Here is an 18999-nt window from a genome sequence, read left to right as displayed (position 1 = left end):
TATATGTGCACACTGAGTCCCTTACCAACCTGTCAAAATGGAGATTTGAATCCAGCAGGCTCAGGGTGGGGCCTGAGCGTGCCTTTCTGACAGTCCGAGGTACAGGTGGAAGATGCTGTCCCAGGGACTGTATTGAGTAACAAGGCAGCTTTGTGGCCCGATGCAAGCATTCTCTATCTCGACTGAGATTGTGGCTACGTGGCTAACAATATTTATGAAAACCCACCGAATATGTGCTTAAAATGAGTGTGCTTTAGAGAGTATAACTCATACCGTGTTCCTTTTGCTTTTGGGGTGAGAAAAGTGAAGTATATAAGAAAGAAGAAGGAGGACACGGTGTAGGTTCACCTGGGAAGAGTCTCAGTGAGGGGCTTAGATCATGTCTGTGGGAGATTGTCTTGCCTGTTAACTGATGTGGGAACACCCAGCCCCCTGTGGGGTGTACCATTCCCTAGACAGGGGATCCTGAACTGGACAAGTGGAGAAATGGAGCTGAGAGCTGAGCATGCATGCGTTTATTCTCTGCGCTTGACTGTGGATATTATGTGATCAGCTGTGTCAAGTTCCTGCCTTGACTTCCCTATAATTATGATCTGTCACCTGGAACTGTGAGCTGAAATAAACCCTTCCCCATAAGTTGGTTTTGGTTCTTTTTTTTGTCAGGGTATTTTATCACATTAATAGAATTGAATCTAAAATAGAGGACTTATTTTGGCTCAGTTTGAGGTTTTAATCCACTATGTGGGCAATCAAGGTGGCAGGAGTGTGAAGCTGCTAGTGACATTGTTTCAGTCAGGAAGCAGAGAGATGAATGGGAGAGCTGGGCATACTTAACTAAAAGTTCCTACTGTAGTAGAAACCACCATCCTACAGTATTACTTTTCAGCTTGCTGTGTTCTGTTCCTACTTCAATGTCCCTCAGAGGTGTGAGCACACTCTGTGGCAATCACAAAAACACACACTCAGGAGCTTCGTGGCCCTCAAGTGAGTGTGTGTGTGTGTTGTACTTCAGTGTGAAGTTTCCTGGAGTAGCAATAAACTCTGCCTGGCCTGTGTCCAATTAAACGAGGGCTTGCCTCTTGCCTTGAGGGTCCCATCTGTTCTCCTCACTGCTGTCCGTGATCTCTGTAACCTGTCCATCCGTCCTGGCGTGCAGCCCTTGCTCCAATGCCCCAGTGGCTCAGCTTCGCCTGTAGGACAGCATCTGCCCTTCTTGGCACAGCATCCCGAGCTTGTGGTGGCATGGCCTTCCACCCTTGTCCCCATGTCCTCATATCTTTTATTTTTTAAAATACACACAACACTAGCTATAGCTGTGTGTGTGTGTGTGTGTGTGTGTGTGTGTGGTGGAGGAGGGGTGTGTGTGTGTGGTGTGTGTGTGTGTGTGTGTGTGTGTGTGCTCACACATGTGGAGGTCAGAGATTGAAGTCAGATGTCTTCCTCAGCTGTGTGTGTGTGTGTGTGTAATATGTGTGTGTGCTCACACTGTGGGTCAGAGTTGTCGATGTCTTCTAGCTTGTTTGTGTGTGTTGTGTGTGTGCGCTCACACATGTGGAGGTCAGAGATTGAAGTCAGATGTCTTCCTCAGCTGTGTGTGTGTGTGTGTGTGTGTGTGTGTGTGTGTGTGTGTGCAGGTGGCCATGCATTCATGTAGAGGCTGAAGAAGAACATCAAATGCCATGCTCTGTCACTCCCTGCCATATTCCTTTGAGATGAGGTCTCTCTCTGATCCCGGAGCTAGCTTGGCAGCCAGCAAGACACCCCAATCCTCCTGTTTCCATTCCCCGCAGTGCTGGGTTATAGGTGTGCACAGCCATGCCCAACTTTTTACCTGGATGCTGGAGATTCGAATTCAGGTCCTCACACTTGCACACCAGCACTCTCACCCACCGACCCATCTCCCCACACTCACTTTGTTTTTGAGGCAGGGTCTCTCACTGAACTCAGAGCTCACAGATTAGGCTGGGCTGGCTAACCAGTGAATCCCAGGGATCCACTTGTGTCCACCTCCCTGGCACTGGATTACAGAGGTACACTGCCTTGCTTTTTTTTTCTTTTTAAATGACATGGGTTCTGGGGACAGGATCAGGGCCTCATGCTGAGCCCCATCTTGGCCCTGCCCCAGCCTTGTATAGGCCATTTTTCCCACTCATCTGCCACACCAAAATTTGTTCATGTTCCCATTGTCATTTCAACTTCTCCCAGCTCCAGGAGATCTTGTTGAACTCCTTCTGGTCAACCTGCTCCCTAGCTCATCATCAAAGCAAGTGTGCTGTCTTGCACCTGGCTGTTCCCCATCTATCTCAACAGATGTGGTGTCCTTTCTGCTGCTGCGGTGGAACACTCGACCAAAAGCAGCTTCAGGGAGGAAAGGGTTTGTGTGGCTCACACCTCCAGATCACAGTCCATCACTGAAGGAAGTCAGGGCAGGAACTCAAGCAGGAGCCTGAAGGAGAAAACCATGGAGGAATGCAGCTTGCCGGCTTGTTCGCTAACTTCCTTCTTTAGCTAAGGACCACCTGCCAAGGGAATGGTCCTGCCCACAGTGGGTGAGGCCCTCCCACAGCAGTCAGGGCAATCCCTTACAGACACATCCACAGACCAGTCTGATAAAGACAGTACTTGAGACCTTTTCCAGGGGAGTCTGGTCTATTAAGTGCTAACTATGACACCAGATGATATGCACGGGGTGGAGACCTTTCTTTTCTTCACTGATACACTTTTTTGAGACAGGGTCTCATGCAGTCCAGCCTGGCCTCAAACTCACCATGTAGTCAAGGATGACCTTGAACTTATGATATTCATGCCTCTATCTCCTCAATGCCACCATTACAGGTAAATGTCACTATACCTGATTTAGCCAACACTGGGAATGGAACACAGGGCCTTATGCATGCTAGGCAAGTGCTCTGCCCACTGAGCCATATTTCCAGTTCCCACCTCCTGAATTATTAGTACATCCCGGAGTGTACGTGGTAGTTTCTGGGTGTGTGTTAAGTGCATATGTGTGTATATGTGTGTGTTTATGCATTGTATGTATAGCATTGTATATGTATGGTATTGTGTGTCTGTGTTGATATGGGATGTGTGTGTGCATGTGTCTTAGTCCACCACACTTCTGCTGGAACAGAAAACCATAGACTGGGTCATGTACAATGAACAGCAATGTCTTTGGCTTGTGGGTGTAGAGGCTGTGAAGTCCAAGGTCAAGGGGCCACATTTGGTGAGGATCTGCTTATGGCTTCACCCCATAGTGAACGGGAAAAAGTGGGTATGAAAGAGAGCAAGAAGGGAGAGAAGGAGGTGGGCTCCCCATCTACCAGGAGCCCCTTCTTGAGATGACTGCCCCAATTCTGTGAGGCCCTGGGACCTGTTGGCTTGCCTGCCTGCTTCCCGTCCTCTCTCTAGCTTACCACCTCCTCTTCTTCCTCTTCAAGACAGGGTCTTACCCAGCCCAGGCTAGCCTCACACTCACTATGTAGGTGAGCACGACCTTGAACTCCCAATCCCTCTACTCCGCTTCCTGAGAGCTGGGGGTTACAGATGGGGGCCAACTCCTGACTTATCCTCATAGATGAGGATGGAGGGGCAGTTCAGTGAGCTGTCTGAGGTCCCGGGGCTGGTAATGACAGGGGCATGCTCATCACAACAGTTTCTCTGTGGATGACACCGGGCATTGAACTGCCTGAAGGAACGAACAAATCATAGGAGAAGTGACAAGCACTGCTCAAGCTCCTACAGCATTTAATGTTTTATCACTTGCGTGTGCTCCCGTGTGCTCACACAAGCATGTAGGTGCCCTGGTGCATGTGTGGAGGGTAGAGGACAACTCTCGGGAGTCTGTTCACTCCTTCTACCATGTGGGGCACCCTTACCTGTTGAGCTGGCCCAGTAATTTTCTTATTTGTGTGTGTGTGTGTGTGTGTGTGTGTGTGTGTGTGTGTTCCTGTGGGTATACATGTATGTGTGTGTGTGTGTGTGTGTGTGTGTGTGTGTGTGTGTGTGTGTAAGCTAGAGAACAACCTGCATGTTGCTTCTCAGGAGCCAGCCACCTTGTTACTCTTGAAACAGGACCTCTAACTGGCTTGGGGCTCCCCAGTTTGGCTAGGCTGTCTGACCAGCCATTGTGCCCCAGGGATCTGTCTGTCTTTGTCTTAGTGTTACTATATCCAACTGCTGCTGCTCCTTCTAGAAGGAGCGCTTTAGTTAGGCAAGCTGAGTGTCTGTGTGAGTGGACACACACCTCTGCTTCAGCAGTCCCTAGGAAGGGGGTGTACCTCAGCCTATCAGATACTACCTTCAACAGCCTCTTTGATTCTTGACTCCTGGCTGAGCTTTTCAGATTTTAAAGAAAACAAGAGTCTGATTCAGTGTTTCCAGCATGGCAGGAAACTCAAGTCCTCTATTTATCTGTTGCTAAAAGAAAAAGAAAAAAAATCAAACCAGGACCGCCCTCCCCCCCCCAAAAAAAAGGCCTATGCTTTTGTGTCTTGGAAAATTCTGAATGTATATCATTTCACACCACAACAAACACTGCTCACCACAAAAGCCCGAAGTAAAAAGCAGAAAGAGAGATGATTACCATAAAACACACAAGCTAGCAAGTAAGGGTCTGGACAACTAGTCAGCAAATCCAACTTGGTATACACCATGGGCAAGAAGAAGCACCTCAAAGCTTTGCTCAAACCAAACAACAGACAGAGAGTTCCCAGGAAGTGTTGGGAGACATTAATACACACAGGATCCAGCAACCCACAGGCTCTCTATGGGATATGGCGTAAGAGGCTAGCAGCATTCAAGAAGAAAGGAAGCGGGCTTGTGGATTTAGGGACAGGGCTGTTTGTCGGGTGACAAAGATAGATGTGTCTGGGTGTTTGTACTGGAGGTGTGGGTTGATCCCACTGATTCACCAGAGCTTCCCGACACAGCCGCCAGAATGACAGAGTGCTCCTAACTACTCAACTGGGGAACTCAATTCACTGTAGAGATCTGCAGAAGGAGGATGGACCCTTAAGGAAAAAGAAGATGAATTTGGGGAGGATGTTTCTCCCATCTAGTAGGCAGCGGCATCACTGGCAAGGGCAGTAGTATGGACCAGGAGCTTTGGGGGTTCCAGTATGCAAGAAGGAACTCTGAACTTGCACTTGGCCAGGTATTAAAGATGTTGAGTTGTGGCCCAGGGAGATGGCTCAGTTGGTAAAGGGTTCACTGTGCAAGCAAGTTCAACTCCCCAAAGCCATGTGAAAAGGCTGAGTGTGGTGGTGTGATTGTGTAATCCCAGTGCTGGGGAATTGGGTGTGGGTAGCTTCTTGGAGCTCTGTGACCAGCCAACCTTGCTAAATTGGCTAACTCCAGGTTTCAGTGAGAGATTCTGCCCCCCCAAAAACAATATGAGGGCCAGGGAGATGTCTTTGAGAATAAAGGAGCTTGCTGCCAAGCCTGATGAACCAGAGTGACTCTTGAGACCTTGTGGTAGAAAGAAAGAACCAACTTCTTACAAATTATCCTCTGACCTCCACACACATGCTGTGGCATGCAACCCCTGCCCCTCTCCACCAATTACTGCCAAAAAAAAAAAAAAAAAAAAAAAAAAAAAAAAAAAAAAAAGAAAAAGAAAAAGAAAAGAAAAGAAAGAGAAAGAAAAAGAAAAATTCAAGATGGATGACTCTTGAGAATGACATTCAAGGTTGACCTCTGTCTGCCATATACACATGCACAAGTAAACACACACACACACACACACACACACACACACACACACACACACTACTGTTAAAGATAGAAAGATCCCGCATTACTGAAGGACCATAGCCTGTACCCAATATCTGTATTTACTCCATTTCTCTCTGACCTCCAGGAAGTCAAATGGCCCCATCTTCCAGAGGAAGGGAAGCTGGAGGAGGATGCTCAAGGTCAGAGTAAAGGCTGGTGCAAAAGACTCCACGACTGATGACAGGATACATGCCCAGAGAGGTCAATTAATAAAAATCAACCTTCACTTTACAGAAGGCTCGGTTGCTCCCATCACCATTTTTCACCCACTTAGTTCGTAAGCGCCTCTGAGCAATTTTGTAGAGCAGGAAGGCAAAGATTATTCATCTTCATCTTGTTTCATGAAGAAACAAAATCTTGGGGGCAGTGAAGTGATTTGTTCAAAGTCACGAGGTCACCATGGAGTTTTATAGCTGGTAGAGAAGAGGAAAGAGTGCCCAGGCTGCCCCTTTCAGATGCCTGACCACAGCAGACATCAACAATTGATATCAGAATTTCCTACCACCAAGCCTGGATTCTCTATGAAGTGCTCCTGGAAGCCATTACCAGCTGACTGGAACTGGCCTGCAAAATGGAATCCCTGTCAGCTTCAAGTCCCATTTGATCTTCTCCTTTGAATAAAGAGAAGACTGAGTCTCTGTGGAGTGAAGGAACTTGGCCAAGATTGCCCTGCGGCTCAGTGATCCAAACTCAATTCAAAGACCCTCCCTTAAAGGATATTAAACAATATAAGGTACTTAATTATTTATTTAAGGTGGAATTTAAAACATCTCAGCAAGTGTGTGTGTGTGTGTGTGTGTTGGCAGTGTCTTCCTTTATCACTGTGCCTTCATGCCTTGAGACATAGTCTCTTACTGAACTGGAAGCTCAGTCAGCAAGGATGATCAGCCAGCAGGCTCCCTATCTGCCTGTCTCCAGCCTCCAATGCTGGGGTTGCTGGAGTGTGCAGCCATTTTGGGCTTTTTACATGGATGCTGGGGCTTTGAACTCAGGTCCCCATGCTTGCACAGCAAGTGCTCTTACCCCTGGAGCCACTTCCCAGACCTCTCCCTCATCTGTTTTCAAAACAAACAAACAAGCAAGCAAGCAAGCAAACAAAGATCTTTGAAAATAAAGGAGTTTGCTGCCAAGCCTGATGTAGCTCAGGCTGACCTGGAACTCACCATGTAGCTCAGGCTAGCTTCAAATCTGCAATACTTTTGCTTCATCCTCCTAAGCCCAGGATTACAAGCATGTACCATCCTGCCCAGCACAAGTTGATTTTTCTGAATTGCATTCAATATGTATATGTGTGTGCATACGCAGAAGGACTCCTGTCAATAGTGTGTGTATTGTGGTCAGAAGACAACTGGTTTTCTCCTTCAACCTTGTGGGCCCTGCCCTCCCTCTCACCCCTGGCCCCCAGCCATCTTGCTGGCCCAACAACTTGTTTTTTTCTAAAACAACTGAGAACTGGAGATAGAGGGCTTGGGAAGACTCATGTAATGCCACTGTTACTCAATCAAGCATTTCCCCAGAACCAAATGCCCAATTACATGCAACTATCTTTTTTAAAAAGCCATTTCTTCTTCTAAGGCTTTAGTGAGTTACAAAACCCTTTCTGGAGGCAACAAGTGAATTACCAGTGTCAATACAATGCAGTTTTACTTTGTACTAGTAATAATTCCCTAACTCTCAAGGCTGCTAGCCCAGCAGACTAAAACACAAATAGTGCTGGTATGATTGCCCGAAAAGTTAATGTGCTTGCAGCCAAGCCTGACAACCTGAATTCATCTCTGATCTCTGGGGCTCACATGGTGGAGAAGAGAACTGACTCCCACAAGCTGTCCTCTGACCACCATACATAAGCTGTGCCATGTGGACCCCAAAACTGTCTAATAAAAGAGAGACTCTAAGACCCCTTGGCCATGAAGCCAGCCACTAGGAGAAGCACACAGAGCACAGCTGGCCATCCCATCCCCCACTAATGGGCTCCTCTATGAGAAAGAGGACAATCCCACATTTGTGTTCACCATGGATGCCAAGACCAGAAAGCATCCAACCAAACAGGCCATGAAGACACTGTGACAATGACGTCAAAGTCAGTGTCTTGGCTAAGCATGCTGGGGAGGTGTCTTAGTTATTGTTCTGTTGCTGTGAGGAGATACCATGTCCAAGTCAACTTATAAAAGGAAGCATTTAATTGGGGACTTGCTTATAGTTTCAGAGGGCAAGTCCATGACCGTCATGGCAGAGAACATGGTGGTGGGCAGGTATGGCCCTGGAGCAGTAGCTGAGAGCAGCTTACATTTGATCCAAAAGATGGAGGCAGAGAAACAGACTAGGCCCAGCACGGGCTTTTGAAATCTCAAAGCCCATCCCCAATGACACACCTTCTCCAACAAGGCCACACCTCCTAATCCTTCTCAAACAGTTCCACCAACTGGGGAGCAAACATTCAAATATGTGAGTCTACAGGGCCATTTTCACTCAGACCACCCAGGAGGAGGAGGTATCTACTGATTTTGATTAGGATGCTTGGGACATTGCCAGTGAAACTGGACTTAACCAAGCTGGTTGCCTAGCCTAAGCACACTTTTTGTTTTGTTTTCAGTGCTGAGCTTTAAACCGAGAGTCTCACACTGGCTAGGCAAGCACATTACCACTGAGCTGTATTCCCAGGCCAGTGTGTATCTTTCACCACATAGACATGCTTACTGATGGTGGAATGGGGAAAAATATGATTAATATGTAGAATGTGCTGTGTAGCCATGGAGGAGTTCCCCAGACCTGCTGAGTAAAGGAAGCCAGAGAGAGAGACTATCGCGTACGACTGTGTTTGTGTGAAGGTCAGGGAAGATGAAGCAAGGCTCACGGAACGTAGGGGACAGTCCACATTGGGGACAGTTCACATTGGGGCTGGCTATTGGGAGGGCTTGTGAGAGACACCCTGGGTGTCTATGAATGGTCTGTCCCTAATGCTTGGCTCCACATGTATACATGAAATCTCTCTTGTCCTAGATTTTCTATAGCTGCACAAAATCACTCTGTGCAGAAGACGCAGAAAGAGAATTGAAACTAACTAGGGGAACAAGGTGGGGGAGGAGACAGGCAGGGGAGGGCGATGGGGGAACCTGCTCAAAATAATTTTGTGTGTGAAAATTGCCTTCTGTGGCCCAGTCTAAGAAAACCACACCAAACCCATGGAGCTGTATGTGTGAGGCCGTAGCATACAGTGTATGTTCTATCTTGATGAAATCAAATCCTGAGCCAGGGAAATGATTCAGTGAGAGTGTTTGCTGAGCCACAATGAGGAGGATCTGAGTTCAAATCTACAGCGCCCACATCATAGCTGGGTGTGGTCACATGCTTGTCTGTAATTCCAGTACCATGTGGGGTCAGGGGAAACAGTTGGATTGCTGGGGCTTGCTGCCAGTCAGCCTGGCTCCAGGTTTGTGTCTCTCAGGAGAAGAAGGTGCAGAGTGATGGGGTAGGAGGCCTGAAATCCTCTTCTGACTTCACACCTATGTGCACACTTGCACACACATGTGCATGGACACTCACACATACATACAAAAATAATAAGAAAAGAAATGATGCCAGGTGTGGTGTGGTGGCCCACACCTTTAATCCTGGCAAGAGGCAGGAGGATCTCTGTGACTAGACCGGTCTACACAGCTAGGTCCAGGCTAGCCCGGGCTGTATAGTGAGACCCTGTGTCAAAACAGATAAATAAAAAAAACACATAAATAAGTGGTGGCTGCTGAGATGGCTCAGTGATTAAAACCCCTGACCCGGGTTCAGTTCCCAGCACCTATGTGGTGGCTCCCGACCATCTGTAATTTCAGTCCCAGTGGATTCTATGTCCTCTTCTGGCCTCTGTGGGCACCAGGCACCCATGTGGTGCATAGACATACATGCAAGCAAAATACCAATAATAATAATAATAATAATGGTGATGGTTTGCAAGAAAATGGCCCCCAAAGGAGTGACACTATTAGGAGGTGTGGCCTTGTTGGAGGAAGTGTGACACTGTGGGGGCGGGCTTTGAGGTCTCTTTTCCTCAAGCTTCCCTCAGTGTGACAGTCAGTCAACTTCTTGTTGCCTCTGAGTCAAAATGTAGAACTCTCAGCTCCAGCACCACATCTGCCTGCATGCCGCCATGCTCCCCATCCTGATGATAATGGACTGAAACTCTGAAACTGTAAGCCAGCCCCAATGAAATGTTTTCTTTATAGGAGTTTTTGTGGTCATGGAGTCTCTTCACAGCAATAGAAACCCTAAAACAACAACAACAACAACAATAATAAATGAAGTAAAATAAAGGGTTTTTTTGTTTGTTTGTTTGTTTCACTACTGATGGGCATTGGTTTTGCATCACAACAGAGGCCACAACCTGGGTTCCTCGCATTGCTCTCATGGGGGGACAGAGTTGAAAAAGATACTCAGCACCAAAGGAAACGCTGCTAGGTCTCGGTGAGTTGGAATCTCCGAAAGCTAGAACTCAACTCAGCTGTACAAACGTCTCAGACAAGGGCCGGAGCCGGGGTCTGTGGCTCTCTCAGCAGAGCTCTTGCTGTGCAATCGTGAGGACCTGAGTTCAGTCTCAGCACCACATAAAAGGTGGTCACGCTTGAAACTCCAGCTCCGGGATGGAGACAGGAGGATCCCTGGGATTCACTGGCCAGCCAGTCCAGCCTACTAGGTGAGCCGCAGGCTGCTGAGACCTTGTCTCAAAAACAGACTGGACAGCTCCTGAGGAACAATACCAGAGGCTGACCTCTGATTTCTATATGCCCACACATGTACGTGCATGCGCACACATGTATACATGCAGGTACACATGCACATACAATGCCTATACACATATATACACACAGAGACACAAATACACATGCATACACACATGTATACAATCACAAACCATACACATTTTGGGTGAAAGAAAAGGGTCCAAGATAAACCTTTTCAGCCCCCAAGCTTCCTACCTGCCCTAGAGGTCCCGCCATAAGTAGCATCTTGTAGGCATTTTGGTGTCGTACTCCACACACTGACCTAATAAGGGTCCCCACAAGTGCACCCCGTTCTTATCCATGCCCTCACAGCATCCATTGCATGGCTACCCTGTATGAACTGCCCCTGCGTGAACATCTGTGTGCACAGATCTTTGCATGCTTGTGCATGCAAGCTTGTCTATGAGACAGTGGCACACAAGCAGAATTCTGCAGCTGTGAGGTTTATTCCTTTACGTGCTGATGTATATTGTAAACCATGCACGAAGCTGCTGGAGCCCCTGCTCTGTGCCGTGACTGGGTTTCACCAAACCCTCTCCTCTACCTCCCTCCTCTCTCCTATCTCTGTCTTTCCTACTTTGTGTGTGCACATGAGTGTGTATGCACACTCACCCATGTGCCTGCCTGTGGAGAGCAGACACTGACTCCGCTGTTCTCTGCCTGATATTTTGAGACCATCTCTCACTGAACTGGAGCTCACTGATACTCCAGACTGGATAACTCTCCTGTCTCAGCTCCCCTTACCTAGAGCTGGCAGGCTAAGGAAAGCCCACCACAGCGCTCAGCTTTCATGCGAGGGCTAGATATCTGCCAGGACCTCACATCTGTGCAGCCTGCTCTCTACCCAATGAGCAGCCCTCTCCTCAACCCAGTTTGTTAGGCAGCCCAGGCTGGCCTTGAACTTTCCATCCCCAACATCGTGGCCAGGTATCTTTCCTGCCTCGCTTTTTCCCATCATGCTGTGTCGCGTGTTTCCGGTCCAGCACCCTCTTCAGAATCATTTCACACATTATTTCAGGTGGACTCATCGCAACCATGTGCTGATTGCTCCGCCTCTTTTCTGTTTGTCTCCTTTAGCACTTTCCCTGCTGGGCTGAACTCTTCCTCTGGAGTAGGTGAGGTTCCACCCAGGTCTATCCTGTGCCACCCACACACTTGTTCTGTCTGTGGCCTAGAGCTGAGTCACTTTGAAAGGGACCATCTATCTCACACATGCTAAAATAACTTTTGTTTGTACCCTTCAGGATAAAGCTAACAGATTCCAGTGTAATTGATTTACAAGTGCTCTTTACATATCAAGGATCTACTGTGCATTGCACCTTTAATGTTGTTCTATTTCTTGTCCTCATAACAATTAAAGCAACCAGAAAACTTGGAAGCAGATGCCCTGGAGCACTGTGACACAGTGACTTCACAAGAAAGCAGCATCTGTGTTAACTTAGGGATGACACCTTTACTTCTTTTTAAAATTAAGTTTAGACAGACAGGGTCTCCCTAAGTTGCCCAGATTGTCTGAACTCATTGGAGCCCTTGTTGGACTTGAACTTGTCAACCTCCTGCCTCACTCAGGCTTCTAACCATTGTCAACAGGAATGACATCATCATCGTCCACCTCTGGACAGGGCCTCTCATTAGCCTACAGTTTATCAGTCAGGCCATGGCTGGCCTTACAGGGATCTGCTTGTCTCTGCATCCTCAGCTCTGAGATTAAGATTGCATGCCAACATGCCCCGGATTTTTACGTAAGTGCTAGTACCTCGTGCTTGCAAAGCAAATGAGTTATTGAGCCGTTTCTCTAGGTTGGCAGGGTAATTTTATGCTTCAAGATTTATATATTTTTTATTTTATGTGTTTTACTTTCATGTATGTGCAGGTACCACGTGTGCACCCAGTGCCCACAGAGGCCAGAGAGGGTGTCGGGTACCTCAGAAATGGAATTAGAGACAGCTGTGAGCTGCCGTGAGGGTGCTGGGAACCGAACCCAGGCCCTCTGCAAGAGCAACAAGGCTTCGGCCATCTCTGCGGGCCCTGGTGTGTTATATGTGGCACTTTGCCGAGGTCCCATGCCTCATAGGGAACAGAGCTGGGACAGGAGGCTCATCTTCTGGCTCCAGGTCCCTAGATTTTCTCGTAAAGCATCTTGTTTCCTAACAGTGAGGTCACTACTAGGGGTGGCAGTGCCCGGAGAACGCAAGAGTTCCGGCAGGTGCTGGCTCCGTTCCCTGTAGGTGTGAGAAGGATGTAGGGTGGAGGTGGCCTTCACTCTAATGCCTGCATATTCCTCAGTGAGAGCGAAGCAGGAAGGTGGATGCTATCCTAACACATAAAGTATACGGTTGGGGACTAGAAATGAACTTTGCACACCCTCCTCTTGCGCAACCTGCCGGGAGCACCAGCTAGTTAGGAATGGATGTGTGGGCCACAGTATTGCAGTGGAGCAGACGTAGCTGCGATAGGAGGAGGAGTCAAAGGCGGGAAGAGAGAGCAATTGCCAGGCAGCGGGACCTGGTGGTGAGCTTTTATTACTCCTGGCATTGGGCCTCGGCCACCCATTACACAAGTCTAAGAGGGACAGCTATAATCTCTGAGCCCTTGAGCAAATCACTGTCTGAAAGGTTACCTTTCTGAAAACAGTCACCCATTAAAACCACGGGGCCAGAGAGCAGGGTCCCCAGAGGAGCATGTGGGGGTGCGTACGGGCTATGTTCTGCATAGGTGGCTTGTAAGATCTGTGCTGCCCTCACATGGCCTGGCTGGATGAAGAGGATGGCACCTGGGAATCTGTTCCTTGTCATTTTTCTGTGGGGTCAAGGATGTGCTCTCAGTGGTAGATCACTGCCTAGAATCCCCCAGTGAGGGGCTGGGGTGTGGCTCAGTGGTAGAGCACCTGCCTAGAATCCCCCAGTGAGGGGCTGGGGTGTGGCTCAGTGGTAGAGCACCTGCCTAGAATCCCCCAGTGAGGGGCTGGGGTGTGGCTCAGTGGTAGAGCACCTGCCTAGAATCCCCCAGTGAGGGGCTGGGGTGTGGCTCAGTGGTAGAGCACCTGCTTAGAATCCCTAGTGAGGGGCTGGGGTGTGGCTCAGTGGTAGAGCACCTGCATAGAATCCCCCAGTAAGGGGATATGGAGACATGGCTTAGTAATAGAACCCTTGTCTAACTTGAGTTAGTCCCTTGCTCCAATCTCTAGCATACAAAAAATCCAAACAAAACCCTGTCAATTTTCTTCAGCAGAAAGCATTTTTGTGAGGGGCTTTTTTGAAAGCTATTTTTTGCTTTTCTTTTGATTCCCAGATTTCAATAAATCCTAGAACTTTCCAGCCAGCTTGAGCCATGCAGCCACACAAGTAAGAGCAGTTCATTTCCAGGGTAGATTTCCCGAGCACGAATCTCTGATTTCTTTTAATTCTCACAATCTTGAATTATAAATAGGGAAAGCGAGGCTGAGGTAGCCTGGGCAAGGAAGCCTACTCTGCTGGGCTATAGTGTGAGTAGTCTGTGGCCCTGTGCCTCTGAAGCTGGCCTCAAACTTTAACCTTGGATCTGTGCCTGGGGCTTGGCTATCAACAGCAAAGGCAGTGAGTGGCAGGTCCATCTTCCCTTTAAAAAAATTTAAAAAGGATGTATTTCAAATAACGTGTGTATTTGTATGTCTGTGTGTGGGTATTCACATGTAAGTGCAGTGCCCATGGAGGCCAGAAGAGGGTGTTATGTCTCCTGGAACTGGACTTCCAGGTGTTTGTGAGCTGTGATGTGTCTGCTGGAAAATGAACACAGGTTGTCTGTGAGAGCAGTACTTGTTCTTGATCACTGAGCCATGTCTCTAGCCCCAGGACATCTTCCATCATTGTCCCTAATATCACAGAGCCGTGGTTCTCAATCTTCCTAGTTTTGCAACCTTTTAATAGAGTTCCTCATGTTGTGGTGACCCCCAAACATAAAATTATTTTCGTTGCAACTTCATAACGGTAATTTTGCTGCTCTTGTGAGTCACAATGTGAATCTCTGGGTGTTTTTCAAGGTCTTAGTTGACACCTGTTAAAGGTTCACTTGACCCCTGAAGGGGTCACCACCCACAGGTTGAGAACCACTGCCATGGAGGATGCTGAAAACAGCAAGGTTGGTATTCTAGTAGAGAATGGCATCCCAGAACTCAACAGGCAGCAAGACGGCCCCAGGCCTTTCAACCAATCCAGACCTCAGACCCTGAAGATGGAACCCTGGCCCCTTCCGCCCTCTCCCCTTAAGCCTACCTATATATTTAATTCAAGTCTGACTAACAGCAAGCCAAACTGTGGTCTGAGCCTGGGGGGGGGGCTGTCTGGGAAACTGGCCCATATAAGACATAACCACGCCCATCTTGACCTTCATAGTGAGAGAGGTAAAGCAAGGGCAGCTTTTTGTTTTGGTTTTGGTTTTTTATTTTGTTTTTTGTTTGTTTGTTTTCTTTAAAAAAAAAAAACACACTGGGGAAGCTGGGCCTGGTAGTGAAAGCCTATCCTATCTTCCCAGATACTCTGGAGGCTGAGGCAGGAGGATGGCATGATGAAAGCTAGCATAAGCTACAAAATAAATTCAAAGAATTAAAAGAGGTGGCCTGGATAGGTGAGATCTTGTCTCAGAGAGAGAGACAGAGAGACAGAGAGAAGAAAATAAAAGTCAGACTGGAGTGTGACTCAGTGGTAGAGCACCTGCCTAGACTCCACAGTGAGGGGCTGGGGTGTGGCTCAGTGATGGACCTTCATCTCACCTTCTGTTCTCAGAACAGACCCTCAGTCCCATGCAAAGCCCTCTTGTGGGAAAGGTGCTGCAAAGCCGCACAGGAAAGTGGAGAAGGAAGCCCAAGCATCGCCAGCCTGCCTTAGCCTGGGAGCCTTACTGACCTCTGGAGTGTCTCCCGTACTCTTCCTCTGAGTTCTTTGCCAACAGAGCACACTGCCTGTGAGACAGGCGTCTCAAGGCCAGCAGCCTCACGTTTTATATTTCTTCTGTGGCCCCCACGGATCAAGCACGGAGCCACTCAGGAAGTACTCACTGGTTGACTCAGACAAAAGCGCTGGCATCCTCATGAGAGGGGTTTGTCTCTCTAGGCTTTCTCTGAATAGCCCAGGCTAGCCTGGAACTCCCAGTCCTCCGGCCTCAGCTTCCAGAGCGCCTGGCAACCTTGTGAGTTTTGCCTACAGGCATTTGCTCTAATGATTTCCCTTTTCAGTCACAAGGAGGATCGTTCCTGTGCAGGCTCAAAGCTGCGGGGGTGGTGATGGACCAGCCCGTCTTTCCGACGCTTTGCTAACAGAATCTGTACAGGTGCAGAGAGCACTTCCCTGTGATGTTGCAAGGCTGAGAGCTGCTGGCTTTACCCTGGAAGCACCCATCACAGGCCCAAGGGGGGTCTGTTTTCTCTTCACGGATGCCTTGGGGATAGAGACAACTGGGATTCAGGGAAGGCACCAGGGTGAAGCAGGGTAGTTGGATTCCTGTCCATACACTAACTGATTTACCGCCTGGGATTTCCAGCACTCATTACGCATGAGAAGGTACTAAATAAACGCTGGGTGAGGGGCCCCTCCCCCACCTTTGCAGTAGGTCAGACCTCCCAGAAAAGTCATAAATGTCACAAGAAAAAAAATTTTTTTTTTTTTTCAAACTACAAGTCCAACTGGCTGGTCATATGGAGATTGATGCTGAGCGAGTTGGCCCTCTGCTGTGACAGTGACAGGAAGTGCAGGCTTAGGCAACAGTCCTAAGCAGCCCTGCAGGTGGCCACCTCTGCTCCTCACAGCAGAAACACATCCCCAGGCAATGTGTCCCTCGCCCGCATTCAGAACCTGCATTCCCAGGGACAGATGAGCTCTTCAACCTCCCCATCAAGCACAGGGAGGTGACCTTAAGTGTCAGGTCATTGGTCCCCAAATATACAGGCCACAGGAGGGCCATCCTTTGCCCTGGCACCTCTCTTTGGAGAACAAGGAGGACCACCTTCTCAAGAGCCTCTGAGTCAGGCTAGGCTGTGCAAACTTCCGGCCATTCAGGTGTCAGCCAAGTTTTTCTACTCCAGCCTCTGGGGCAGGTGCACCAGGTGGGGGGGTGTCGGGGAGTGGCTGGGGTGGGGAGAATGAGGAGGGGCTCCGGTCATGCCCCAAACCCTTGGCAGGGGCTGGGGGGGGGGAGACAGGGAGGGGGCTGAAGCCTGGAATCCTTACTTCCCCTGACACCACCTACCCTGCTGCCTCTAGAGCACAGCTAGTGTCCGCGAAGCATCCCCTCGTCAATCTTCTCTTGTCCCCCGCCGGCCCCGCTGCACCTACCTGGGGCGCTCATGCTCCTCAGGCTCCGAGTGCTTCCTCCTCCCGGGCCTCCAGCTTCCTCCAGCGCTGGGTTCCTGCCTCCAACATAGGCTTGTGGGAGGTTGCCACCTTCCCTGGGCTCTGGAGACCCGTGGGGATGCCAGGGGCCAGGACTCCAGAGGTGAGAAGACTCAAAGGGAGGACATAGGGAAGAGAGAGAGAGAGGGAAGAGGGGGGGGACAGAGAGAAAGTGTGTCATAGGCTGGTAGGGGCGGGGAAGAAAAATGCAAAACCTGACAGGAAATGAGACTTGAAAAAAAAATCGCAAAAGGTTAGAAAAGGAGATAAGGAAGGGGGAGGGGTGGGGTGTGAGCCTAAGGCTTTGGGGGCCTGGCTGTAATGAGGTAAGGGGTGGGGCTGGGGTGGGACATTGCTGGCCCTGGGTCAGGGGGCATGGGTGCTGAGTCCAACGTGGCCAGGCCACCTACCTACTTTAGACGGGGTGAAGCTGGGCCAGCCTGAGCTATCAACCAAGGGGTTCCAGTGTGGGCTTAGGAGGGGAGCCCCCTTTTGTAGGTTTTCTAGGGTGGTTTGGAATGGGGGGTGTCTTGGATTTTTTCACTGGGAGGGGTAACGTGGAGGACAACAGCTGCTCCTACCACGGGAGACTCAAGTTTGCTCAGAAATGGAACCAGGAACCAGAAAGACAATGCCCCTAAAACAAATAGCTGGCACATGATCCCTAAACCTAGGCTCCGAGAAATAGGCTTGCCTTGGGAGCACACTCTCTGAAAGGTTAATTGTGATTACTTATTAAAGTGTGGGGCGGGCGTGGGGTGTATTTGTACTGGTTTCTAGAAGATGCCGTCTGTGCCTGGCTTTCTGAATCACGCTGCCTTCTTTCCTCCAGTCTCTCGCTGGACTTGGAGCTGGGCCAGTGGCCAGCAAGCGCAGTGGCACCCCTATTTCCTCCACGGCTCTGTCTGGGCTTGCAGACCTGGCCAAACCTGGCTTTCTGTGGGGGTGCTTGAGATTTGAACTCAGGTCCACCTGTTTGTCCAGCAGGAGCTCTTAACCTGGTAAGCCCTCAAGAAACCTTTGAATCTATGAAGGAGAGCTCTCCCTCTGCCCCATGCCAGGTGAGAAAGGAATCTACATGCTTCAAGACAACTGCAGTGTGTGCAGATGAACACAGAACACACGTACCAGGGTGACAACTTCTTCCCACCTGAACAAAACGTGTAGTTCACACCCACACCGTGTTCCATCAAAACATGAGACTTCTGTGTCTCCCCCACGCCCTGGTCCTCTTCCAGTCACTGTCCCACCTGGTAGCAGCGCACTCAGCCCCAGCTGAGACGGGTTTTGCCCATTTAGGAGCATTGTTCCTTTTAATTTTTAAATGGATGGAGATTGAATCCAGGGTCTTCTGCATAATAAGCAGGCATTCTGCTGCTAAGCCACACCCCAGCCCCTCACTGGGGGATTCTAGGCAGGTGCTCTACCACTGAGTCACACCCCAGCCCCTCACTGGGGGATTCTAGACAGGTGCTCTACCACTGAACCACACCCCAGTCCCTCACTGGGGGATTCTAGGCAGGGGCTCTACCACTGAGCCACACCCCAGCCCCTCACTGGGGGATTCTAGGCAGGTTCTCTCTACTGAGTTTCATCCCCAGTCTCTTGTTATAATAGTATTTTCTCATCGGGGCCACCAGCTCACAAATAACAACATGGAGACTTGTTATTAATTATGAAAGCTTTGCCTTAGCTTAGGCTTTTTTTAAAAAAATTAACCTATTTCTCTTCATCTATGTTCTATCACATGGCTTGGTTACCTTTCTTCTGTCTGTATGTCCAGTTTGTTCTGCATCATTCCACAACACCTGGTTATGAACTCTCCAGAACCGGAAGCAAGCTCAGGCTCCCTTTGGGTCTTCTCTCTCACTCAGTCTTCGGTTTTTGACATTTATGGATGGGATTGAATGCAGGTGTAGCTCACTAAGACTTGGCTTCTCCCCACCCAAATCTTCTTAAAAAAATGTTAAATTTTCAGAAAGTTTAGAAGGATGATAAAGTGAGATCTGTGATTTCCCACCACCTGATGCTGTAATCGCATCACAGTCTCTCCATCCATCAGTCTTCATTTTGGATGCATTTCATAATATTGA

General features: G+C 49.0%; 1 protein-coding gene across 2 annotated transcripts in view; it reads right to left on the bottom strand.

The window, feature by feature from the left end:
* The window catches only part of Card11 (caspase recruitment domain family member 11), a 128985-nt gene extending 111906 nt beyond the window's left edge, over nt 1-17079 (bottom strand). For both annotated transcript variants that reach the window (XM_028887401.2, XM_037198435.1), the window contains exon 1: nt 16850-17079. The gene's annotated coding sequence lies outside the window, so the exon portion shown is untranslated. The remainder of the gene's footprint in view (nt 1-16849) is intronic.
* Between the last annotated feature and the right edge of the window lie 1920 nt (nt 17080-18999).

Source organism: Peromyscus leucopus, chromosome 23 (genome assembly GCF_004664715.2).
Source record: "Peromyscus leucopus breed LL Stock chromosome 23, UCI_PerLeu_2.1, whole genome shotgun sequence".
NCBI lineage: Eukaryota > Metazoa > Chordata > Mammalia > Rodentia > Cricetidae > Peromyscus > Peromyscus leucopus.
Note: the sequence above shows the minus strand (reverse complement) of the source record. Positions and strands in the feature narration are given on the sequence as shown.